The sequence below is a fragment of the Pleurodeles waltl genome, chromosome 11 (assembly GCF_031143425.1).
Source record: "Pleurodeles waltl isolate 20211129_DDA chromosome 11, aPleWal1.hap1.20221129, whole genome shotgun sequence".
Lineage (NCBI taxonomy): Eukaryota > Metazoa > Chordata > Amphibia > Caudata > Salamandridae > Pleurodeles > Pleurodeles waltl.
In genome coordinates, this window is record NC_090450.1 from 233,811,674 (window position 1) to 233,838,691 (window position 27,018).

The following is a 27,018-nucleotide window of genomic DNA, read 5'->3' on the forward strand; positions in this document are numbered from 1 at the left end:
TTGATAAAATAGAGTTTTGGGAAAAGAATGACATTTTCTTCTGACGTTTTAGTATGCGCACCTGGGCACATTTACAGTAGTACAATGCTAATTCTGAAACCACAGAATTGTCAAAAAAAGCCTACCGAAACCGTGACTGCTTCTCACAAATTAGAATGGCGTTTTGAGATGGAAATGTGTACCGTTTCTGTCCAATTAGGAGTCATGTTTTGTTCGTGAGAAACAACAACAGCGTTCCGCTGTGTACTGCCCGCAGCGCACTGTCAGCATTTAGTTCAGGAGCAGATTGATTTCCTACTCAATAAAGAGTGGAATAGGGACGAGCGAGAGACAGATAAGATTAAAGAAATGCCAAGCCATGGATCGCTGTTCAGCCACTAACTTGATTAAAAGGATATCCAGCCGGTCCAATCAGAAGCTGGTTTACATCTTCCCTTTAGACACCGACGGTAGCATCCAGCTGCTGCCGCTTTGCTGTTAAATCCTCAAGGTTTTTCAGCCACAATGCTGAATGCACCGGATAGCTTCAGCCACCGGCTGCAGAAAACGAAATAAACCCTAGCACTCAATAGGAAATTCTCACTTCCTTAGTCCAGTGCCAGCAATTTCCTTCGGATGGGATGGAAGGTCAGGTCAGCCATTTAATTATAGTATCTGGGATGACTGTTGAAGGACAGAAGAATGTGGGATGGAGAGGCTTATTAGTAACTGACATGTTTCACTGAGTTATGGGATGACATAAGTACAGCCCAAAACACAGAGAAAGATGTCGGATGCATGTAAACAAAAGGCGTCATCTGAGGGAGAGCAAAAATGCACGCACCGCTTGGACGGTGTAATATTCGTTCATCATACTGCAGAGACGCGTCCTGTTATTTTACATGTAAAAGGGTGTTCTTCCTGCTGCTCGTACTAGCTGTGAGAATTCGTCTATTTTTAATCTGATGAAGTAGATTGGCAGGAAAGCGGTAGTACACTCCTTAGTATTCACATTTCCCTGTCATGCACCCTCCTTTCCCATCTTTTGCTCCTATAGGGCGGCAAATGTATACTTGGAAGTCAGCAATAACTGTGTGTTGCATCTTATCTGCTTGTTAGATTCCAGTTGTTCCCCCACTACTTGCCTAAATAAGAAAATGACGACACTACTTTACTGTAATAGTTTATTACTGTTAAGTTGTGAGATCACAATGCGTCCCACCAGAGCCACCACACAGTGTAAAAGGCGGGCCAGAGCGCAGAATTATGACTTCTGTAGGCACAATCAAAGGAATAGTACGCTTTCAATCTCTCTTTCTATTTAACTATTTCAGACTGAAAATTCAGTTATCACCTAGTAAGGAGACAGTTATTAGAGTATTAGTTTCCTGCACTGTTGGAGTTCATCACAAGAAAGCAGGAGTATTTCTCCATGTCACACACAATCTGAAATTGAACATGTTGAACATGTTTAGAGAGTGTCTTAGGGCAAGCTGTGGCATTCTTTATTACAGCGCAGGGATGGATCACCGAGCATTTTACAATCAATATGAACAGTAGAAAGAAAAGAAATACAATTAGGGCTCACACTTTGTAGAGCACACAAAGAGTGAAGCACATTTAGGATTTAACACGTTTAACTATGTTAGTACTGCAAACACTGTTACTGGACCGATATTAAATATCGCAATTTGAGAATTATTTAAATCTTTGCAGTGAGATCCGAACTCCTTGCATACATTGCTCCTGATTTATATAAGGGACTCAACCCAGGAGGGCACAGTAACCCCCCAAATTAATATTTACGTAACCAGAGTTAAAGCTCAGGAATTTTAAAAATGTGACAGAAGTAGAATTTTGATTGAACCTGTGTAACAGAAAGGGAAAACGTGATAACCCAGAACATCAAACTTTAATGCGCTCTAACTATTTGTCAATTACTTTGAAATCCTGAGGTTGGAAATTTTGTCCATTTTATTTTTATAGAGGATCTTACCCTTGCAGTAAAATAACTACACCATAACTTCCACTCCTAAACTTAGAGCTACCTCCATTAATTAAACCTTACGGTTTTGTTCCTTACCACAGCCCCTAACCCTAGCATTAACCTCAATATCTCATCCATGCCGACCCTAACCGCCCCCAGTCCCTATTCATAATACCTACCCCAAGAATGTTCTTTATCCTAGTCCTCACCCTGTCTGTTACTCTTACTTCATTTCTAACTTTGATCCCATCCGCTACCAAGCCTAACTCACACCCAGAACCTATCCCTAACCATCTTGGTATTGTTTATCATTACTCTTACCCTCACCCTAATGCACACGCTCTCCCTAACAATTAGCCTTATTCTAAAGTTAACCCTAACCATCTCCCTCATCCATTTTAAATATCTTCACATTTTCTGAATATTTTCAGACTTCCTTCTTCTTTCTTTTGTTTTTTAACTTTGATTTTTTTGGTGTGCAAATTTTGCTTTTCTGGGTTTTTTCGAAATTGAGACCGAGTAGAAATTCATGTATCTATCCATTTCTATCAAAGTCAGTGGGGAGGTAACCCTAAAACTATTCAATATCCACATACCCTAGGTCCTTGAAAGGTTGACCCACTTCTAAGAGTAAATTGAAGATCAGATGACAGAGAGGGAAATTTCAACAGTTGTATCAGATCCTCCTTTATCTTCCTAGAATTAATGCTATAGCCCAATACCAAGATAGGTCCGTGGGTTAAGCTAAAGCTGTGCCCATGACATAAAACACAGACTCAAATTAATTAAAATCTCAGTGGTGGTGCTTTTAGTGGTACGGGTAAAATCTGTAATTTTTTAATTTTTCCTTTAAATTCACACATTTTAATACGCGAAGCACATTCCAAATGTTTTCTGCAGGTGAAGGCATAGGCCTAGCCAAGAGAAGTCCAACACCAACCCCTTGGATGCCTGTTTACAGTACCACATTATGAATCTAGAAAGGGATTTGTTTGCAGTTGAGGTAGTATTTCTATCCATTTGTTAATGCTGTTCGAACTTGTATCTATGGTTCATTACTGCAAACCTTTTATTATTAGGGTGAGCGCTCTAAATAAATGTTGTAAGCTCGGACTGATATACTGATAGTGGTTCCAGTAAAAATAATTGTGTACACATGTTTGCAAAGTCTAACAATATGAGGCTATGCATAATGTTCCCAAATTGCTCTCTGATTAGATGCAAGTATCTGCATAAGTTTGAAAGCAAGATTGATGATTCTTTGCTTTCAAATCAAAATGTACACAATAATGCAACTAGAGAAAAATCTTTTGTTAAATTACTGTGAAAGTTTAGGTGTGATTTCTTTGAAGTATCATTTAGTAAAATGTTGATGCATGCTAGTATTTCCAAAAAGCACTAATAATGGAAAATGAGTGTAAACAGTTTCAACAAGACTATGGGAAACATAAAAAAAAAAACATTGGCAAAGCCAACAGGCCAGACATTGGTGGTCAGTCTTTTGGTTTTGTGAATGTGTCTCTTGTTTTGACATGGCTTTTGTAAAACTTTATTGTTGTGGGGGATGCAAATGCAAAAATGTTTTTGGGTCTCAAAAAGCACACATTTCCACATTAGTTCCTGGCACTGAACGAAACTACTGTGTGTATCGATATGCTCCTTGTGAAAGAGCAGATTGCTATCACTCACATGAATCCAGACAGCACTTTGATAGAGAGAGATAGAATTTAATAAAAAGAAAAGGTCTAGGTAAATGCCAGACCTACTTAGAGGCCACATTCTTGAAGAAAGCCCCAAAACTGCACCCAGGGTAGATGCTTTTGCAGATTTACGTATTTCCTGAATTTACACAAATACACCACAAAATTGTAATTCTTGAATATATTTCTGAACTGTATTTTAGTATGAGCAATTATGCATGTTTAGATTTGCTCATGTGAAAATCTGTTAAGCATTTATAAGTTTGCTTTCCCTCCAACCACTTTTTTCCCAAGCCTGGAAGAAGTTTTACTTTTGCCCTTGTCAGGAGTAAATTTCTAACCTTTCTCAGTAAAAGATTACTGAAGAGCTAGTGAAAACCCTTAAAACATGCAAGTTAGTAGTTTTGCACAGACTCAAAAGGTCATTCAGACCCTGGAACTATTTCTTACCTCTACCTCCTTCCCCAGTATGTAGCATGTAGATCCACAAAAAGGTGGCAAAATAAGGAAGGTGCTAGTATTCCAGCCCTGCTGTAGTATTAGCCCTGGCATAATCAAAGAGGCTATTATCAGAAATCTAATATAATGATATTGCTACCATAAATTGTCGCCACACTACAATGCAGCACAGTGAAAAGTAGATTTTTTTTTACAGGACAAGTAGGTTTATGAAGGAACTTGTCACACGGACAAATAGATATTTTATTAAATTCTACACTCTGTAGGTCTGTATCTACCTTTAACATAATGAATGCTTTGCACCTCAACATACAGAGACAACTGTTGTCAAGTTTTTAATGGGACTTTGCCGCGGTCATACAGCAATCTTTGTAACTTCTCACACACTAGCCACAATTTATCATTGAAGGGGTAGAAAGCAATATCTCCTTTTGTAGCACTGTTGCAACATTTGCTGTTAAAGCACTGAAATTTGCATTTTTGGGAGTAGCTAAACATTTTTCAATGGTTGGATGTTGATTGTTCAACCCATACTGGAATCTGAATCATCACCTCTTTGGTATGTAGGATTCTGCCAAAAAACCTTTTAGAAGTTGTTGATTCACAAAAAATATGTTGCAATTGCATGATATAACTGTTTTTAAGAATATGATATCATATCAATTTCTTATTGTGGTTTTCTTCTTTCATGTTAATATTTTGCCACACCGTTTTTAACATCCTCTTTAAAAATATTTTCACTATATTCTCCTTCAGCAAATTTACCTCAGCATACTCTTTTTCAGAAATATTATTGTATTTGAAACCACCATTTGATACAAAGAACTTGATTCTAAGGAAAAGTTTTCAGTGAAGTTTTCATAAGATGAGATGAAGTAAATAAACTGTTCCTCTCAGAGCAAATATTTTGGTATTTTGTGCCCCATCAAGTTTCAAAATGTGTGTTTCTAAAACAAAGTTCAGTTTCCCATTGTATTTGTTGGTGATGTTTGTCAAATAATGTTTTCAAATTATTAACAAACGCTTACTATTCCTCTTACTTTCCCAGCCAAAAGCAAGTCTGCTAAGGCAAACACCATAGATCTGATATTAGTTGTCAGCATGCTAGCTTTGCCAAAAGTTTTTGTTTTTTTGTTTTATCATGTGTTTTGTGAAGTTGATTTCTTGGATGAGCAGCCAGGCCCTTGCTAATACATAAAAAAAACAATTGGCTTAAAGCAAAACAATGTATGGTCTAAAAACAGACATTGCCATATAAGTTCCTGAAGTGATGGGAACTACTTTGTGTACATAAGGGCTTCTTGTGAAAGAGCAGAGTGTTGTTACTCACAGTAAAGATAGCCAATGGCTGATGTGGGCTGACCATTGCCCCAAGTTGCTTGCTGTAGAGGGTGACAAAACAACAAACCAATTGATAAAGAGACGGTGCTGAAAACTGCTATACGGGTGTATGTATGTATGTATGTATGTAGATAGATAGATAAATAATTGTATCCTTGTAGTAACATCAAAAGTTCTCGGCTTACACCAAACAGAAAAATGTCTGTTCACAAAAAAGTACTTTGTGTTTTTTCAGTTAACACACCTCTCCGGGAGTACACTTTCAGAGCTATGCCATTTGCAGGATTCTAAGCATGCTCCTGGAATGTCATTTAAAATGTTCTTATGTGAACATTTCCACAATGTAAAATTGTTTGCATAGTATAAATCTGCTCTGAGGAAAGGGAGCACCACACAATAACCACACATTTTTACATATGTGTCTGTTTTAGTTCTTATTCTCCATGGGAAAAACATTTTCCCTTTTCCCCAAACCGATAAAAAAAAATTGGGTGTTTCATTCCTCTTCCTATCCTGAAAGGGTATGTATGCCAGCCCTTCACAACTGTAAATTTGCACCCATTTCTGGAGTGAGAAAGTGTCAGAGACTGTTTAATGAATGGCCATAAATGAACATTTTGGGTCGTAAAAGTAATTTTACATCTGAAAATGCTTTCATGAATCAGGCCCATTAAAGAGACGCATGGCTGCCAATCTACATGGTGTGAGCAACTGATCTACCACCTGGGTGAATGGTATTATCTGAATCCTGCCTAAGCAAAAATGTCATGAAAGAAAAGTGCTTCAAAGTGGGAGAACGACTCTATTGTCCCACAGTATCCTGTCAAATGGAGCTCTGAGAAAGACCTTGCTTGGGAAGGCTTTCCGAGGGTTGTGCAGGACGTAAGAAGGATCCAATAGTAAGGCGGGGTGGTTAGGAGGATCAGTTTGAGCTGTTAGCTGGTTATACCTTTGGTGGCCAGATCTATTTTCCTATTTCTGTGGACAAAACATGCTGGTATGAGAGCAGTAAGTGGTCCAGACAAGTAGGTGAGCATTAGGGCTGCAAATATGTAGGGGGGATCGGGCACTTGCCCAGTTTTGATTGGGATGGTCGCTTCTCATCATCCAAATGGTTTGCCACAATAAAACCTTTGTATCTTAGGTTCATGACTGGTAACCGATTCATCATGCTGCTGCTCCCTTGGAAAGGAGAAGCAATGTTCTGTTGTGCAAGCCCATAAGCCTGCAATGCCTCTCTTACAAGACTGTTCACATGTCCCCTAGATGGTGGGTACATCCAGAGCTAAGGGTGACAGTGAGACTAGAAGATTGGTAGCATAGGGCTCAGGCAACTGTGATAACCTCAGGGAGAAACTCTTACACTGCTGCTGCTCTTCAGTACTTCCTGTATATTGTCAAGCTATCGGACCGAAGGTGTGTGTTTTGAGTCTTCAAGTGAATGACACTGTCTGATAGGTATTGAGGGGCCTAATCCCTTTGATAAAGACACCAATAAGCATAACCACACTAGCATGGCAGCTTGCAACTAGGATTGGAACTCACCAATGAAGGAGTGTTTAACATAAATGTTACTGTCTCTCAGCCCTTTATTAAGGGAGAGCAGGTTGCCATGCTGAAGATTATAGCATCCTCCTGTTGTGCTAACAAAGGTGGTGCAAGTCTGGCATTTGATTAATAAAGTTTTGTGCCAGCGATCGTGCAACATTTCATAAAGGATAGTATCAATTTACTAACCATTTCAATGTCCCATGTGCAGCACTGGTGCTGGAACAATTTTCAAAGTGGGGGTGCATTGATCAAAGTAGCATCACTGAAGTCATAGGGATTGTGAAAAATCGTCACACAAAAAAAAGTCTGAAAATTGTGCCACACCCATTCAGCTGGCGAGTGGTAAGGGTGTGGTATGTAGCTGGTGCTGCATTTGAAAGCAAACCGTCACAAATACATTATTAAAGCATGGTGTAGAATCACACTTCCATTTGCAAACTGTCTATTCACCACTGAAATGGGCACTTTATTTGTACAGACATATTTTACCGATAAGCCTGTGTAGCACACAAACAATTTGTGTGGAAATTAGGTTTCAGCAAATATTTGTGCATAACTAAGTAGTGTCTTGATTCCTTTGATCCTACTGAAATCTTTGCTTTCTTCACCCTTTGGTGTTTCAAAAAACGGGCTTATTTTTTGTTTTTATAACTGTTGATATATTTTGAAATATTTGTACAGTTCAATTACAGGTTTTTAAATTTTGTTTTGGTTACGAAAAAAACTGGCAACCTGCAGCCTTGTCTTTTCTCGCTTCCTGTACCCTAGCCAGTTTGCAAGATAGTTTTTCTTACAAAACTCTTTAACTTTGCAGTTAGAATAAGGAAGGTAACCACCAGCCTCCATAGTTATAAACAACAGAAGACATAGCCTGACATTTGATCTGTTTTTCAACCCATCACTAATGGCCCCAAATAAAAAACTATACTTAAAGACATATTTATTGTTCATTCATCTTCTGAACTCCAGCATGGCTATTTTTATGGTGCTCCAGCACCCCTACTAGCAGCACCTATGATGTACACAGCTCCAAATTGCATTATGTCATGCAAGTGTCCCCATTATCTTTAGTAATAAGGGCCTCAGTCTCCTGTGTTACTGGGTGCAAGGAGCTATCACTTGGCCACTTAGAAGGCACAGATGGTTCCCTGTTTTGTATTAAATGTAAAGAGCTATTGTGGTTGCCTCTTACCAGAAAGTGACCCCTCACACAATGAAGCTATGAAATGCTGGTACTGTGTATTAGAGCTATGGCTCTCCTACTGATAAGAGCTGGTAAAGCACCATTAAAAAATGATGCCATTATCTCTTACTGCCGCTAATTTTTAGGTTGAGCTTTTGATTTTTTTTTTATACATCTTTGTTGGCTTAAAGCCTGCCCACTGCTTTTCATTTGTTTGTTTCAGTGCCCTTTAACAATCATTGCTTGCTAGTGGTCAATCCTTCCTCTTTGTCCTTTCTTTTTGTCTTTCGTTTCCTCCCACAGAGCAGGGACCAAGTACTGTATCTTTTACGCTTAGGTTGTTTATCTGTTCCTTTGGCGGACTACTTTTTTATTCTTGCCCTGCTCGTGTTACACTGTGGGTGCGTGTTTAGCTACAGCGCCTGTATTTTATTGCCTCGTCCCTCCCGCCCCCTCCTTCCCCTGTTGTTGCTGCCATCCTTCCCACACCATCCTCCGTCTGAGGTGAATATTTAATTAACATAGTGAGTTCAGTGACTCCCGGGGCTCTTGTCAGATGATCTGGGGAAGGCCTGTGAAAAGTATGCCAGGAATGCAGTAATTTAGGAAGAAACAACACAAGTTGAGGCCACAAAAGGCTTTCAGCGGTGCACAATCACCAAGTGCTGCAGAAAGTGCCAGTAAAAAACACAAGCTTGCTGGATATTTGGCAGAGAAGGCTCTATTCTACTCACTCAAAATGCAACCCGAGCTTTGCAAGTTAAGAGGAGAAGTGTCTCTTAGGAATTATAGCAAACATGTAGGGCAGACGCATTCCATTCACCTAATAGTGTAAGTCTGTTTTTGATTGTACATCATTTTTAGCTTTTTCTACTTTATTTTGATTTCATTTTTTATGCTGAATACAGCTCATTGCTAAAGGTAAACTACTTAGCTAGTGACTCCTGAATAGCTACAAAATGTGCATACTTTATCATTCAAACTGTTCATTCCTTATAGCTGTTTCCAGTAGAATGTAAACAGCCAAGTCACCAGCACACTTGGCAACATTATCCAGTCCAGCAGGAAAAGAACAAAAGCATTTAGCTATTCCCCCCCAAAAATAAAAAAATAAGGAAAACATTTTTCATTGCTCCGCCAAACTGGAGATGAATTTCTCCCACTTTGACAATTGTGCTCAACGTAAGTATAAGATGGTGAAAAGACAGAATACTCAGTGAGAAGCTACCTGAGGCATAGAAATCAATGTGGGCTTCCTCCACTACATCTCACCCGCTGCACGGCCAACTTCATCTTTGGACAAATCTCCTTACCTTGGGTCCTCAGAGTTGGCAGCCTGTATGGATGACAAAGACCCAGAGAAACACTGACAGGGGACCACAGGCTCTTACTGACTCACATAATGGCTGCATCCTGAACCAGGAGCCACCAGCCTAACAAAAAGATGGAAGTCATTCTGAAAACCACACATATCAAACCTGTGGATTGATGCCACAGAAGCTAACTGAGCCAGCCACACTTCGCTGCTAGGCTACACATGGTACCTGGTGCTCACCTGCGCCACCTTGGTTCTTCCCATCACCAAGTCTCCATAAGGCTGTGCGCACCATCAAGCAAATCCCAGACATCCACAGCCTTTCTTGCAGCTTTATGATAATCTCGCACTTGGTCGACCATCCAACATGTCTTTCCTTTTTTTTTTATTGAATAATTTCAGTTCTCGTTTAAGCTGTTCTGTTGCAGGTTGTCTAGCGTACCCAGGGTGTAGGTACTGTGTGATATTTGCAGCATATGCGTCAGCGACTGATATTTGTTTCAGCAGGCTCTAGTCTCTACTCTATCACTATCCCCTTAGCTTTACAATACTCTGTTTATTCACCACACAGACTGGTTTGCTGTGCAGAGCGAGCTGAGGAGGCGTTGATCATGGCAGGGTTGGGGATCCAACAGGTCTGCACTTTCTCTGACTATGCATATTATCTGCTTGAACTCCTTGGCTGTGATCTTCGCTGGCTGGAGTTGCCGTTTTTACAAAGCAGATGCTCTCCTGCTCACCAGGCTGACTCACACTTATGCTACCCAGGTTATAAGGTGTTAGTTGTCTGGCATAAAGCAATCTCTCCAGCCATATGACTTTCCTTTTATTAGACAGCTACCACCCAGTCGCACTACGAGGCAAAAGGAAGACCTAAATGCCCCTGGACTGGCTACCCTAACCCGATTGTCCTTGTTTTCTGGCAGTTTCCAATGATAAGTGATTCTCTTAAATGTCATGCCCACTACAAATACTATGAAAACAAATCTCTATGATCTGTTTTTTTTCTGCTGCAGACATCTGTGTGTCATCTGGCAACAACAGGTTCATGTCCTGAACTTGTCCTTTCATCTTTCTAAATTGGATGAAATAAGACCCAAATTGAACTGGTGTATAGTAGTTCTGTCATGTGAACAAGTTAGGTGTGCTACGCAACCTCATTGCACTACATGTTCCAAACTTTGCAAACAGTAATCATTTTGAAGGGAGTGCAATTTTCAGATGCTGTACCCCCCACCCCACAAAGCCTTTGTCATTTTCAAGGTTATGGAAGATGGGTGGCAACCTATATGTTTAGGTCGAGCCTAGGGAACTATTGAGATTGCTTCTAGGCTCAAGAAGCCCATCCAGAGTGCTTCAAAAACAACGGTGAAGCCTCCAGGGGCTTCACAAAGGTGGCATTTGTTAATACGTATAAGAGCACTGGTTACATTTACACATGGTCACATTCATGTTTTTCCAATACCACATAAATACACCCCACATAGAACCACTCTATGTCACATATCAACAATCAACATAAATACACTCCACACCATTCCATGTAATTTAAATCAGCATAATTCCACTCAACACCACACAGTTCAACGCCACACATTTGCATTCCACACCACATAATTCTACACCAAACCACATAATTCAACTGAACAACACAGTTACACAACACACCACATACATCAATCCACACCACAAAATTCCACATAACTAAACTCCACTACATACCTCTCCACAATACAAAATACCATTCCACATAATTACACTCCATGACACACAATCCCACTCCACATAATTCCAGCACACTCAATATCACATAATTACTGTCCACATAATTCCTCTGCACACCATGCCACATAATTCCACAACAAAAATCCATTCCATGCCACACAATTCCACAACTAACAATTCAAATCCAACCCACATAATTCCACCCCACAAGACATAGATCTTCCCCATTCCATAACACATGGGTAAAAGACAAGGCCAATAGTTCTAACTCCCGCAAAAGCAAGACCTATTGGCTTTGCCAATGTTTGTTTATCATATCTGGTTAGTAGGGTAAAATGAAGCTGAGTCTCATGGCACATATATATTTGCCCTCTGTAAGACTTTCAATGAGTTTCTGTATTTTCTTTACCGTTTTAGAAAATACTACACATACACAACACAACTTCATACTCAACAGATGAGAACTATGAAAAGTCAGATTGATTGGCATTGTAAATGTGTGTAGTGCTTGACATTGCCAATCTATGAGCAGGCCTTTTCCCCATGTGGACCATGTTATTAAATAACTCCTCCTACAGTCTTTTTCCCCCCTCTCTTGTTCTTGTAATGATTCCTGTATCTCAGGACTCGTTTTTGACAGGACGTTTTGGACCCACATATTTTTTTAAACCTGTTGCCTTTAATTTTGAGCATACAAGCTTAAGGTAAATACTACACGCAGTAATACTGGTACCATGAGTGCGATATTTATTGTATGTAGGAAATTCTTCCTATCCCGATTTTCTCTCTGGAGAATTAACAGTTATATGTAGAATTGGTACTTTCAACTCTAAATTCTGCATGTATCAGAATTTATCGCTTGTTTTTCCCAGTAAATGTTGTCAGGTTTCAACTGCTGATAGTTTTCAGGTGTGGAGTGTTTACCAAAAATGGGTGGACCACTGATCCCTCTACAAACAGAGCTTGCATGGGTATTCACTCTTACTTCCTCACTCCTAATTAGGTTCTAAGGGCTAGATGCACTAAGATAGGAATAATGATTACCTAATTGCAATTTTTGCAAATTGTAACTACAAAATCGGTATTCCTAATGTATGAAACTCTTTTGGGTTGATTACCAATTCATAGTGGGGTTCACTAGCCCTACCTCATGGATATTAATGAGGTAAGTCACAATTTCTGACCCTCTGGGACTTGCTGCCATCACAGGAATGGTGGCCTGCGGGGTTCAACAGATCACCATGTCTGTGATAGCTTTTAAATAAAGCAATCTTTTTTTTAACACAGGCTGTTTTCCATAAAGGAGAATGGGATGGATTTAAAAAAAAAAAAGAACTTTATAGTTTCATTTTTTAAGTGTAGGCAATGGCCCATTGGACCACTGCCTGTATAAAATGAAAATTTTTCTAACAATTCCCAAAGGGGCAAGGGTCCCTTGGGGACCCATTTCCATTTGCGAACAGGTTACCCCCAACTTTCAATTGGCACTAAAGTGCAAATGTTTTATGACCACATTTTGGTTGCAAAACATTTGTACATACCATTCCACTTCAGTATTAGGAAGGGACACCCTCAATATCCCCCTTCCAAATACCGAATTGCAAAACCCAAAATTGTGATTTGTTGACAAGTTACTGAATCTCTTGTATATCTCAAAAAGCATACCCTTTTGTGAATGCAAAAATGCTTCATACATCCAGTCCCTAAGTGCGATGAGAGTGTGGAGAGGTCTGGCGATGCCTTTAGTAATGGATTTACGTGACTCGATGCAGTGAGGTAACTGTGACATGGCTGGTTATATGTAAATTATTATTGATAACTAGTGACGTTAGACAGAACAACCTTGTACAAATAAAATAAGGCATAGGGAAATACAACATTTCTCCATACCCTATCCATGCAGTAATAACACTCTAGCTGTACATTTCAATGATGTTGTAAATCACAGATGAACTCTTTAACTATATAGAGGCACAAAGCTTGAGACCATGGGCAAGATGCACTAAGCATTTTTGATTTTGCAAATGGTCCAATTCTCAGAATCAGGCCATTTGCAACAGCAAAAATGCTTTTGGTATATACAAACACTAGACTGTGATCCTACAGAATTGCAGTTTGAGTTCTCAAATTGTTATTTGTAAGAGGCATGTTTAGGATGTCCCTTCAAATACTGATTCAGAGTAGTGTGTATTAATGTTTTGCAACTGAATTACGGTTGCCAAACATTAATATTTTACTGATTACTGAAAGATTGGTGGCTGTCATTCGCAAATGGGAAGGGATCCCTGTGGGACCTCTTTTGCTTTGAGAATGCTAAAAAATATCATTTTGAAAAAAAGGCAGTGGTCGCATAGACCACTGACTACTTTTTAAAAATTAGACTTAAATCTTTGTTATTTCCTTTTGAAACACATTCTGTTTGTTTTAAGGAAAACGGGCTATTAAAAAAAAAAAAAAAAAGCTTTTTTTAAAAGCAATCACAGACATGGTGGTCTGCATACCCCAGTCGACCACCATCAATGTGATGGCTATCATTCCTATTGGGTCACAAAAGCGACGTATCTTATTAATTTTCTTGAAGTAGATCAATTTGCAACTCACTAGGAATGGTTATTTTATATTTTAAAGTTTAGCACATTAGGAATAGCAATTGCCAAATAGCAATTCGGTGAAAATCGCGATTTGGAAATTGCTATTCTTAATATTTGTACATTGGTCCCAAGTTCTTTCAGAATGGCATGGAAGTCCTAGGTGACTTGCAATATACTTTTGCATGTACAGTTGAGGGAATGTTATGCCATATAATGAGTGGTCCCCCAAACTACCTACTCAAATACAGTATTCCACCATCTGTGAACCCTTAAGATAATTCAGAAAATCCTCTTCCTACCAGTGAGGTTGCGGGGGAGGGGAGTTCCTAAACCAGCTAATATGAAGAAGAAAGAGCTCTCTAATGTCACTACTCACTTGTAATACATTACTATAAGCATATAGCAATGTAATTTTCTTATTACCGATCTGTGCTGATGTCAGGACGTTCCTCTAAATGTTAAAGTACTAGCATTTATACTCAGATAATACTCTTCCACTCGTTATGAAAGTCTATCCACACCAATGTTTAACAATCTCATTCCTGAAAATATCATTTTGTTTTATAAAATATGAGGTAGATTGACGGGGCTATACATGTTTCTTTCTATATAACAGTGCTATTCACCGTTTCAATTTCTTTGTTCATCAAATAATTGAAAAACATTTATCAGAGATGATTATATATTTTTTCATATAGGGATTTGATTCTGGAGTATGGATGTATCTCAATGCATAACGCAAGGCATAACTTTGTATTGCATTTCTATAATTTAAAGATGGCGTCCCTCTGGAAAGACTAATTAGTGTCATTGCCCATGAGCGTGTGATTGTTTCATAGTTCATGATACAATGTCAAGACTTATTTGTCCGGAGTTCGAGCTTATGCCTTCTGTACCAAAATATATCTTTATTTACTGCTGTGTTATATTTATCTTTGTTGAGGTGCAGTGCTGATTTTATTTATTAGCACTGGTATAGTGTACAGTTTTTGTCATGACAGTGATGTAACAGAGAAGAGAATGGAATGTGGGAGGCAGTTTGAGTTTAGGCTATCAGTTGTACCTGCCTAGGTCACGGGTTGGTTGTCATACTTGTTACTAAATAAAAACATAAGCAAACATTCAAATTGCAGTGGATGTACGATGGAGAAGAAGGATGTTTCACCGGTGACGAGGATGGGATATGTTTAATGACAGGTCCAGCCTGATTCTGTCATTCAGAAGATCATTCAGTGAGTGATTTATTGGATGTCCACACTGTTGAGGCAAGAAAACCTGCATTGGATGTTGGTGAGGACTCTGATCAAAAAGGGGACCTGCGTACTACCCCGTGATTCGGGTATCTACAGAAAGAGTGATAATCTTAATCTTTATTGATTAGCCAATAGACAAACCATACTCCAGCGATCCAGCGTGAGCACAAGCCAGGTGAGATTGTGGATATGGGAGAAAGGCACCTTGAGGAAGTGTGACCTCAATCCATTGTTGAAGCCGGCCTCTAAGTGCACGCAGCAGTGTGTAAGACAATCATCGTAGGTGGCAGTGCGAGGCTGCGCGACTGCAAGGTATTGCCAGGCTGACTGCTTATGGCCGTGAGGCAGTGAGCAAGATGCTCGAATTTCAGCGCAAGGCATTGCGATATCAGAGCAACTACTGCTATGAGGGAGGAGTTCACAGTAGTTGAGAAGAGCTTGCCTTACTAACTAGTGAACATCCTAACGTGAAGCAGTGGGAAGCACTTGTGTAAAAAAAAATCGGAACCGCGCACAAGGAAAAGGTACATGGATTTTGTTACGAAGACGCTATCAGTAAAATGAAGAAGCAAGCTGGAACCATTAATCACCAAATCTAACCCCCCCCCTCAGTGCCTGGAGCATCAGTGTCAACCAGGCTCCAGAATGTGAGTCCTGGAACACTAATGTCACCGAGGTTCCAGGCCTAGCGCATGCTAGGAATAAGAACATTACAACACATCCCCCTCCCTCACAATAATATCCCAACAACCCGGAAAATGATAACAAAACAATGTAACAAGATGTACCAGTATTAGAACAGAATAGCAGATCACAACGAGTCAAGATGTATAGTCTTTCATCCAGAGTGGTTTAGAACGTAAGCTGGATGAAGCATTAGGGCGTGGTAACTCCTTAGATGTTTCCGTGAGATTTCTTCTTTGATTTTCCAACGTAGGGGAGTGTAATTCCTTAGATGTTTCCGTGAGATTTCTCCTTTGATTTTCCAACGTAGGGGAGTCTTCCACCCCACCTCTCCATCTCGCAATTCTGGACATGCTCCAAGCATCCCCATTGTCAAGAATCACAATGTTTTTCTTTACCTCTCTGATGCTGAAAGGGCCCTTGAAGGATGATTTATCCTTAGTTTTAAAACAAGGATCCCTCACCAACACCAAGTCACCAACCTTCCACTCAACACTAGAAACACAATGCTTGGCATCAAAATGCAACTTGTAACTAAGCTGTTTCCGGCATGGTTCGATAACAGTTTGGCGCAGGTTGATCTGAATCAGGAGAAATTTGATAAGTCACCCGGTCTCAGGGAGAGGTACCAACGTAATTACAAGTTGCGTTTTGATGCCAAGCATTGTGTTTCTCGTGTTGAGTGGAAGGTTGGTGACTTGGTGTTGGTGAAGGATCCTTGTTTTTTGTACAGTGGAGAGACTATCCCCTTCAGTATGGTTCATCTCTTTGATCCAGTTGCTAGTACTTTCCATTCCTTCGACAATAGCGATCGCTTCCCTCAAATCTGGGTTCTTTGTCAACAGTTGCTCCTGAACCCTCTTGTTATTGGTGCAACACACAAGTTGATCACGAATAAAAGAGTCTGTGATTTCACCGAAGTCACAAGTGCGTGCTAATGTGCGTAAAGCGACGATAACATTTCCTACACTCTCCGTATTACCCTGAGATCTGGCGAAGAATTTATGTCTTTCTAGAACAACATTGAGTTTGGACTTGAAATGGGTCACCAACCTCGCCACTGACATCTCATAAAAGTCTCTGCGTTCGCTATCAGCCCCACCAATGGCCAAGGGTTCTAGACTGTCATAGATATTTCTGCCTTCAATTCCTAGGAAGAATCAAAAAGATTTTTCCAACGTTTCCATGGAAGGATGGGGTCACCTTTGTCCAATAAGAAAGGAGGTGGTTGGGACATAGTAGGTGTAGCCATGGTGATTTAAGGCAAAATTATATCTGGAACTAACAACTAGGTGGAGAATGACACAAGATAATTAGATTGCATGAGGCTTTCCACTATTGCTCTAGCGAAGAAAAAGGCTCAGGCTCAGTGAACAGTCTAAATTTCTCCTAAAAAATGATGTGAAGAATGTGGAGACAAAAAAAATTGAAAAACAGTCCAGTCTTCTTAATTGTAACCGGTACGGAGGCATAGATTTTTTTTCCCAGAGCAATTGCAGCGGTCTAGTTTTTGGTTGAGGCCGTGACGTAATGAGGTGCTCACGGAGGACAGCAGCAGTCTAGTTGTCTCCGTAGAAACTGCCGAGTTTTAAGCACGCTCCATAAGAATTATATAAACAAAATGCGCGCGAGGGAGAGGTCTCTTCCTTTTTAAAGTGAAAGAAAGTTTCCGGGGGAAAGACGAGCTCAAAAAGTAAAGCTTTCCCGTGTACCGCTCTCACCTTCCTTCAGGCAGCGGCAGGACACCGCTCACGATACCGATCTCACCTTCCTTCAGGCAGCGGCAGCAGACTGCTTATGGGAGGAGGAGTCTTCCGCTCTCACCTTCCTTCAGGCGGCAGCAGCCGTCTGTTCTGCTTTCACCTTCCTTCAGACAGCGGCAGCCGTCTGCTCACAGGAGGAAGGTCCGCGGCAACCGTCTGCTCACGGGAGATTCTCAGGACACTGCAGGAATTGGCCTCATGCGCGGAGGTGAAACTTCAAACAGAACGGAAAACACGGAGTCTTCCAAAACGCCACAGGATCGCTACGGTCTTCAATTCTCCTCGTTCTCCTCGAAATGGATGATCTGAAAGACACCAGCGCAGATCGAAGTTGAAAGGTAAGTCAGTGGGTTCTGGGTTGTTTACTTTCATTGTCCTCGTCGCCAGTGTTACGAAGACGCTATCGGTAAAATGAAGAAGCAAGCTGGAACCATTAAAATTAAGCTTTAATCGAGGTAAACAACCCAAACAGGAATTTGTGCTGCGCACCACCTCAACCGACACCGAATCTAACCCCCCCCCCCTCAGTGCCTGGAACATCAGTGTCAACCAGGCTCCAGAATGTGAGTCCTATAACTCTAATGTCACTGAGGTTCCAGTCCTAGCTCATGCTAGGAATAAGAACATTACAACAGATTTTTATTTTCCTACTTGATTATCTGATTTTTTAGGAAGACTGGAGTTCATGCCCAGCGACCTGGAGGAACATTAAGAATTATGGAAATAGAAAGGGACTAACATTTCTAGTGGCTGAAACACAGGAATTAAGTATTATTTGTTCGGTGGCGATGATGGTTTGGGAAATTGAGTAAACCGTAATCAATCTGTTATTGTACAGGCATTTGCTTGTTACCATACTTCAAGGATGGTGACAATGGTGACATCTTTATGTTATGTTAGCTATGTTAATTATTTGTTTATTTCAAGTGTAATTGTTGCATGACGACAGAGCCAATTTTATGCTAGTTAATTGTTATTGGGACAATATTAAGGGCCTGATTCTAACTTTGGAGGACGGTGTTAAACCGTCCCAAAAGTGGCGGATATACCACCTACCGTATTACGAGTCCATTATATCCTATGGAACTCGTAATACGGTAGGTGGTATATCCGCCACTTTTGGGACGGTTTAACACCGTCCTCCAAAGTTAGAATCAGGCCCTAAGTGTGTTAGTAGAGTGTAACATTTGTAATATGCCATTTTTAACAAATCTTACAATTCAGGTTTACCAATACTGAAGTGTGGCAGGGTGTAGACACATTATAGTGATTATACATTTGGTTTCACCACCACCTACTCTTTAGCTAAGCCAGGTGATCCCATAATGTTATGGAAGGACTGGCGTGCGGCAGTTGAAATGTATTTGGAAGCAATAGGTGGGGATATATTTATACCAAAGAAAAATGTAGCTATGCTAAAGCCTAGTTTAGGCATTGAGGGTAGGAAAGTGCTGAAAACATTGCCAGAAGTGAGAAGTTTTGAGAATGGTAGGGACGAAACTTCTGACGTGAAAGAAGAAACAGGATGAGTAGGTGTGTACGATGAAAGCATTGGGAGAGAATTTTGGACGTAAGGTGATTGTGGTCATGGAAAGGCACAAATCCTTTCCTTGAGCACAAGGTGTGAATGAGTAGGTGGATCAGTATGTGGTGGTATTATGCAATTTAGCTGTTACATGCAAATATAAAGAATTGCAGGAAGAAATAATTTGGGGTCAGTTGATCAATCGGACAAATAATATTAAAATACTAGAGAAATTGTTAGCAATGAAATAACTGATATAAGAAAAAGCTATTGCAGCAGCTAAACAAGTAGAGGAGGAATTAGGATCACTTGATACTGTTTGCAAAATAAAGGGGAATAGGAAATCCAAAGAAGAAGGTAAAAAAACGAATTTCCCAAGAAAAAGTCAGAAAAACGTAATATATATATATATGGATGTATGAAGCACATTGCTACGTTAACTAATTGTCCTTCAGTGAAAGTAAAATGTTACACATGTAAAAAGATGGGACACTTTGCAAGAATCTGTAAAAGTGAGGGAAGTAATAGGAGGATAAGTAAATTCATTTATTGTTGTACATCCTGATGTGGATAGTAGAAGGGTTGTGGAGAATAGATCGGATTCTGATGAGCATGTGAAAGTACTGATGGTGCACAATCTTGTAAGGCGATTGAATTTGGAACCTGTGAGATCCAATGATGAGTATTGACCTCCCAAGTGGCAAGTGAGTATACGTGGAATGGATGTATGGATGTAGGCAGATTCATGTTCACCCAATACGTTAATTAATAAAGACATTTGAGAGAAATTAGTTATTGTATGTTTAAGTAAAACACATATTGATATTTTCAATCTAAATTGTTGTTTGAGGATAGAAGTGCAATATCAGTGGTCTATGTAGTAGAAAGGGGAAGAATATTACTAGGATGGAAAGATCAATGTGCCCTTAGTATAAAAGTAGATCCAATGAGAAGTAACAAATGTTAGGAAACAGGTACATGTTAGTCAGGAAACAACTTTTCACACACAGTTCTCGTTTGACAACATCAGCCAATAACAGCGCAACTCTCTATGATGTAGACAACCAATAGCAGCATGGCTCAACACCAACTGACCAATTCCAGCATGGCACACTGTGACATCACTCTCACTCCTTGCAGCGTCTCACCCCCCTTTACAAGTTTTCATGTATGCACTCTTCTCACTACTAAACACGCACAACAAAATGCAAAGCAAATTCAACAAATACCTTTGTCTGCTCCACTAAAGAAATTAAAGTACTCAGTCACACAAGAAATGGTCCGAAGAAATGCTTTCCGACCCTCTCTGACTCATACTTTAATGAAACCTTGAACAGTGGTGAATCGCCTGGATTAGTGTAGCTTCTCCCTGTGCACACACAGTAGCTTCTCGTCAATGATTTGGTTCTGTTTAAGTCTACATCATATTTTTAAGCCAGTTCATACAATTTATCATGAGCCTGTCCTGCATGCTTCGTGACATCCTTACACATAAACACAAGCTCATTCTCTTGGTAGGTACCTAATTGGGAAAGATCAAGATTTCCTAATATCATTTCATCTAGCTCTAACTTTAGTTTGACCATATCCACTGCGTTTTCTGTCATTGGAGAATGGGATGTATCTACATTTATTCCAGGGCTCAGACCGCCTTTCCAGGTCTTGATTACATTTCTAAGCCATTTGTCATACTCTTTGGCACTGAGACCAACTGGTGTTACACGGCCACTAGACACTATCCTCTTCTCTGGGGCTGCTATGGTTGACATTCAGAGGTGAATTCCAGAAGGACATGTTAAAAGGTTGTGATCTTTGTGCTAGTTCTTCTTTCAGAGAAATCCCTGCTTGATTCGGTGCTAGGGACACAGAAGCAGCTTGGGGCATAGTCACCTTAGTCTGAATCAATGGGGTATTTCCTGTTCTTTCCCCTTCGGAGACAACAGGTACAGCAGTTGATAAATTTACTCCAGTAGAAACTATCAAAGCATGTGTTGTGCTTCCCGATGGTTCGGTCTGTATAATGGAACTGTGGGACTAATAGTGACTGGAACAGTAATTGCATCTTGGGCATTCTGAACAATGGGGTTAACAGGAGTATTAATCCCTGGATTCCCTTCCATCGGGGTTTGACTCCCAATTACTCCCATATTTACTGGTGCAGAATGTACTTCTGAATTTCCATTGGGGAGTGTTCCCCTTGTTCATCCAAGTTGGAATTCATTGTATGGGGGGTGGGCATACCGATAGCAACACATCCAAACTAGAGTCGTTATCACTATTTTTGTCTATATTCTATGTGTCTTTTGTCTTTTTCCCTTTCACGGTCCTTGCCTTTCCTTTCTCCTTTTCCTTATCCATCTCTTCTCTCACAAATGCAGGGTACAGTCTAGCTCCCTCTATCATATCAGTTTTCCACCTTTTTTGTTCTGCATCCCATCTAGCATCTGAGAAAGTACTCAGTACCTTTTGGACCCTTCCCTGATATTTTTCCCTCTGTCTAACGTGGGCTGCACATTCCCAAGCATAAAGTGCCTGGTACTAGGTTGTGGTTTCATCTCGTACAATACTCTCCTCCAATTTTCACTGATTCTCAAATTAAATGTTCCATAGCATAGAAATCTCAATGCACCTCCTTTCTCTGTGATCTTATGCCTTTTGATTGGCCAAATACATGTATGAAGGCCCACATTTATAGCCATAAAATGACTTAGCATATCTTCGGGTGGTGCCTTTTCCCTCCACGAACAGGTATATTCACATCTCCCCATAGTAGATCTTGTAAAGTCTTAAGACATTTAATTTTTCAACAATAACTTCAATAATCACATTTGAAAATCTGTTTCGGATCAGGAAATAACTCTTTCCACACAGTTCTCGTTCAGCAACATCAGCAAATAACAGAGAAACACTATGGTGGTCATTACAACCCTGGTGGTTGGTGTTAAAGCGGCGGTAAGACCGCCAACAGGCCGTCGGTAAAAAAAAATGGAACTATGACCGTGGCTGAAACCGCCAACATAGACAGCCACTTTAACACTCTGACCGCCATGGTGGTACAAACAAACAGCGTGGCGGTCAACGCCAACAGACAGGCGGAGGACAATGTACGGCCCACAGAATTACAACCCACCAATCCGCCACCTTTTCAGGGCGGATTCACCGCAAACAAAAACACGGCGGAAACAGGACTTCGAAGGGAAAACGCTCACCTCTGCACACCCCACGAGGAACCAGGACACCATGGAACCAGAGCTCCAGATTTTTCCAGCCTTTATCTTCCTGCTCCTCTACCAGGAGCACGAACGCCAGCGGCGAAGACCACGGTGAGTACTGCACCTACGACACAGGGGAGGGAAAAAAGAGTGACACGCAACACACAACTCCCCCACCCTCAACCACTACAACACACATGCTAATACATCATGACACATCACAGTTACACCCCCCAACCTCTCCTGGAAGAATGCAAGGACAAAAGGAAATGAGTTGAATTATTGTGATATATTCAAAAACATGATTCGAAAATATTTACAAATATATACATTTATACTATATACAATTAAATACACCAAGAACACAAGTCCAAGGTATTCCACCATCATAGTCCATGGATCACTGGGTCCAAAAGGCATGGGTGAGGCCCACACAAGATACCCGAACAAGACGGAGAGAACACTGCAGGGGCATCAGATAGAAACAAAACAGGTACCTCAGGGGGAAGGGAAGGGAGGGCACCTCAGCCGGTTGAGTGATCAACGCAAAATCCACGAGGGGGGCCCCATGCCCACTGTTCAGTCCTGTGGAGTGCAAAGCCACAGTCTCTCAAGTCTCTACAGTGGGTGGTTTGCCCACTGTTCAATCCTGGGTAGTGCAAAGCCACAGTCTCTCAAGTCTCTACAGTGGGTGGTTTGCCCACTGTCAATCCTGGGGAGTGCAAAGCCACAGTCTCTCAAGTGGATAACAGTCTCCACTGGTTCTGGAGGGAGCTTTGTGCCCAGAGTGCTTCATCCTGCCAAGGACAGAGGTAGTGGATGTGAATCTCCACTGGTTCTGGAGGGGGCTTTGTGCCCAGAGTGCTTCATCCTGCCAGGGACAGAGGTAGTGGATGCTTTTCTTCACTGCTTCTGGAGGGGGCTTTGTGCCCAGAGTGCTTCATCCTGCCAAGGACAGAGGTAGTGGATGTAATTCTCCACTGGTTCTGGAGGGGGCTTTGTGCCCAGAGTGCTTCATCCTGCCAAGGACTGAGGTAGTGGATGCTTTTCTCCACTGGTTCTGGAGGGGGCTTTCTTTCCCAGAGTGTTCCATCCTGCCAAGGACAGAGGTAGTGGATGTAAATCTCCACTGGTTCTGGAGGGGGCTTTGTGCCCAGAGTGCTTCATCCTGCCAAGGACAGACGTAGTGGATGCTTTTCTCCACTGGTTCTGGAGGGGGCTTTGTGCCCAGAGTGCTTCATCCTGCCAAGGACAGAGGTAGTGGATGCTTTTCTCCACTGGTTCTGGAGGGGGCTTTGTGCCCATAGTGCTTTATCCTGCCAAGGACAGAGGCAGTGGATGCTTTTCTCCACTGGTTCTGGAGGGGGCTTTGTGCCCAGTGTGCTTCATCCTGCTCGTGCCGGCCTCAGTAGCGTCAGAGCTTTTGCCGTTCATGGGCCTGCGGTGCTTGTGGCGGCGGTGTCCTTGGCAGCGGTGCTTGTGACGGCAGTGTCCTTGGCAGCGGTGCTTGTGGCGGCGGTGTCCTTGGCAGCAGTGCTTGTGCCGGCGGTGTCCTTAGCAGCGGTGCTTGTGGCGGCAGTGTCCTTGGCACCGGTGCTTGTGGCGGCGGAGTCTTTGGCAGCGGTGCTTGTGGCGGCGGTGTCTTTGGCAGCGGTTCGGCTGCTGGCGGTCCTGTCTGTGGCAGTGGGGCTGCTGGTGGTCGCCTCCTGGGCAGCGGGGCTGCTGCTGGCAGTCGGGGCTGCTGGCGGTCGCCTCCTGGGCAGCGGGGCTGCTGCTGGCGGTCCTGTCTGTGGCAGCGGGGCTGCAGGCGGTCTCCTCCTGGGCAGCGGGGCTGCTGTTGGCGGTCCTGTCTGTGGCAGCGGGGCTGCTGGCTGTCTCCTCCTGGGCAGTGGGGCTGCTGCTTGCAGTCCTGTCTGGGGCCGCGGGGCTGCTGGCGGTCGCATCCTGGGCAGCGGGGCTGATGGCGGTCTTCTCCGCCGTGCCGATCTTCCCAGACTTGCCGTTTTTCTTGTGCCCCTTCCCCACCTTGAAAGGTGTTGCAGCTGACTCCGCAATCCCAACTGTACCCCTGGGAGCGGCTTTGGTGGCTGGTGTCTTCCCCCTCTCCCACTGGCACTGTCCGTGCTGTGGCTCCTTGCCACACTGGCTGCCCTGCTGCCTGGTGCACTCCAGAATCCGGTGACTACTGGCACCACTGGTCCCGCCGATGTTGTGGCTGAGGTGCTAGGTTGGGACCTGGAGAGTCTGGCCCTAGGAGACTGGCGGGGTGCGGGAGGTGAGGGAAAGAGGTCAAGGGTGGCCAGGAAAAGTTTCTTAGGAACACTGGGATGGGTAGATGGAAGGGGTTTGGGAGTGGAGGAAGAGGTAGTGGTCGTAGGAGGTGTACGTTTGGTGACTTTGGGTGAAGGTGCATGGGCTGGAGGCTGTCGTGAGGTGGATGGCTGTTGGGTGGGTGTGTGGCTGCGTTTGTGTACCTTGGGCGGTGGGCTCACAGACACACTGGGAGAGGACACAGGGGATGTGTGAATGGTAGTGGGGGTGGTGACTGCACGTGAGTGTGGTGTGGTGGTGGGTGTGCTGGTGAGGAACGTATTGGCTGAAGATGTAGTGCATGCAGGTGTGAGTGGAGACGAGACTGGGACGGAGGAGGGAGACGAGGAGGCTGGGGACACAGTGGAGGCAGTGGATGTTGGTATGTCTGCATGTGTCTGATGCTTGCGTGAGTGCCTGTGGGATGTGTGGTGCTTATGTTTGCCTGAGCTTCCTTTGTGTGTTGAGGTGTCTGCATGCTGGTCTGATGGTGTGCTTGGAATAAGCTGAGGTACAGGGGTGTGGGTCTGGGTGGAGGAAGTTGGAGGGGGGAGGCTAGAGACAGGGACAATGGCTTCCATCAGTGCTGAGGCCAGAGTCTGAAAAGCTCGCTGAAGGGCTTACTGACCAGAATGAATGCCCTCCAGGAATGCATTGGTTTGTTGCAACTGCCTCTCTACACCCTGGATGGCATTCAAAATGGTAGACTGCCCAACAGTGAGGGACCTGAGGAGGTCAATGGCCTCCTCACTGAGGGCAGCAGGGGTGACAGGGGCAGGGCCTGAGGTGCCTGGGGCGAAGGTAATGCCCACCCTCCTGGGTGAGCGGGCACGGGGCAAAGGCTGAGGGGCTGCTGGGAGGGCGGTGCTGGAGGGGGGGTGGCGGCTGTACCTCTAGATGCGGGAGGCACAGATGGGCTCGCCACCGCAAGGGAGCTCCCATCAGAGGAGGAGTCCGTATCGCTGGTGTCAGCTCCTGTCCCCGCCGTGGAGCTCCCCTCGCCCTCCGTCCCACTGGTGAATTCGGAGTCCGTAGTCTCGCCCTCCAGGGCCATGTGGGATTCAGCTCCCTCCTGCTCTGGTGCCACTGCTCCCCCGCCTGATGATGCTAATGCACACAAGTACAGGGAGACCACAAAAAGAGGGGGGGGAGACAGAAGAAAGACATGTTGAGTGCATGCAATACCGCTACCGTTGGCAGACACGACAGACAAAGAAGCCCCCTGCACTAGGCCGCGCACTTGGGGTCCACTATTCAATCCCTGGGACATGGCTTACAAGGCAATGGCCGATTTCGGCACATATGGATGTCACAGGAGCCTGACTAGGTGTAGTTGGCACTGTACCCAGGTGGAGTGGGGTGACACAGGGTCTGCCTGAAAAAGGGGACTTCACTAGAAAACTCGCCCTGGCCTAGGGGAACCCACAGCCCACCTCCCCCACCCAGACACCTACAATGCGCTCTGAACCAGCTGAATGAGAGTGTACTCACCCCCTTGTTGCTGTTGTGCTGCCCTCAAGCGCCCATCCAACTCCGGGTACGCCACCGCCAGGATCCTGAACATCAGGGGGGTCATGGTGCGACGGGCACCCCTCCCAAGTTGGGAGGCCATACTCAGCTGGACCTCCGCTGTCTTCTTGCTCCAGCGGCAAATGTCCTCCCATCTTTTCCGGCAGTGGGTGCCCCGTCTCTGGTGGGCACCCAGGGTCCGGACATCCTTGGCGATGGCACGCCAAATATCCTTCTTCTGGTGGGCGCTGACCTAAAGGAATTGTACAGGGGAAAAAAAGAAGTTATTACCAACTGCACCGTCACAGTCATTGGCCCGCATCCCTACCCTTGCCATGTGGCACATGCACTCACCGTCGTTTCATGCACGCCTCATTCTCCCCCCCCCTATCTTTCATCCATCCCACCCCACACAGGAATTGCCAATACAGCATGAACCCAGTGTACTTACCTGCTTGTCTTGAGGACCGTAGAGTAGCGTGTACTGGGGGAGGACCCAATCCACGAGTTTCTCCAACTCCTCCGTGCTGAAGGCAGGGGCCCTTTCCCCAGACACACGAGCCATTGTCTCTTCCAGACTCAGGTCACAGCAGCACTTGCAGTGTAAGTCCTCTCCTGTCGAAGATCAGGTACCGAGTGATTGAACAGTTAGAAAATAGCGGCCACGTCCCCGGCGATGCGTACCGTCGCCGCCGGCGTACATCGTCATTGTCTCCTGGGACCCATAGTGTCCAATGTTAACCAATGCAGAATTGCGCCACGGTCTTTGACCGCCTACCGCGACGGTGTACAACGCCACCGCAGTTACCTCATATCCCATTGTCCCACTTTACAGGTCAGGCAGCCGCCATTTCAGGGGCCCACATGGCTTTATTTTTTACTGCGTCACACATACCCAGGCCTTGGCTCAACACTCATACAGGCAAATTTA

The 27,018-nt window shown here is 43.3% G+C and overlaps 1 protein-coding gene across 2 annotated transcripts in view; it reads left to right on the top strand.

Annotated features, from left to right (window-relative positions):
- Nucleotides 1–272: 272 nt before the first annotated feature.
- Nucleotides 273–27,018, top strand: part of LOC138265609 (diacylglycerol O-acyltransferase 2-like) — a 502,849-nt gene continuing 476,103 nt past the window's right edge. The window contains exon 1 of one of the 2 annotated variants that reach the window (XM_069213472.1): nucleotides 273–627. The gene's annotated coding sequence lies outside the window, so the exon portion shown is untranslated. Of the gene's footprint in view, nucleotides 633–27,018 lie in introns of both variants that reach the window. The other variant, XM_069213473.1, reaches the window with a different exon arrangement.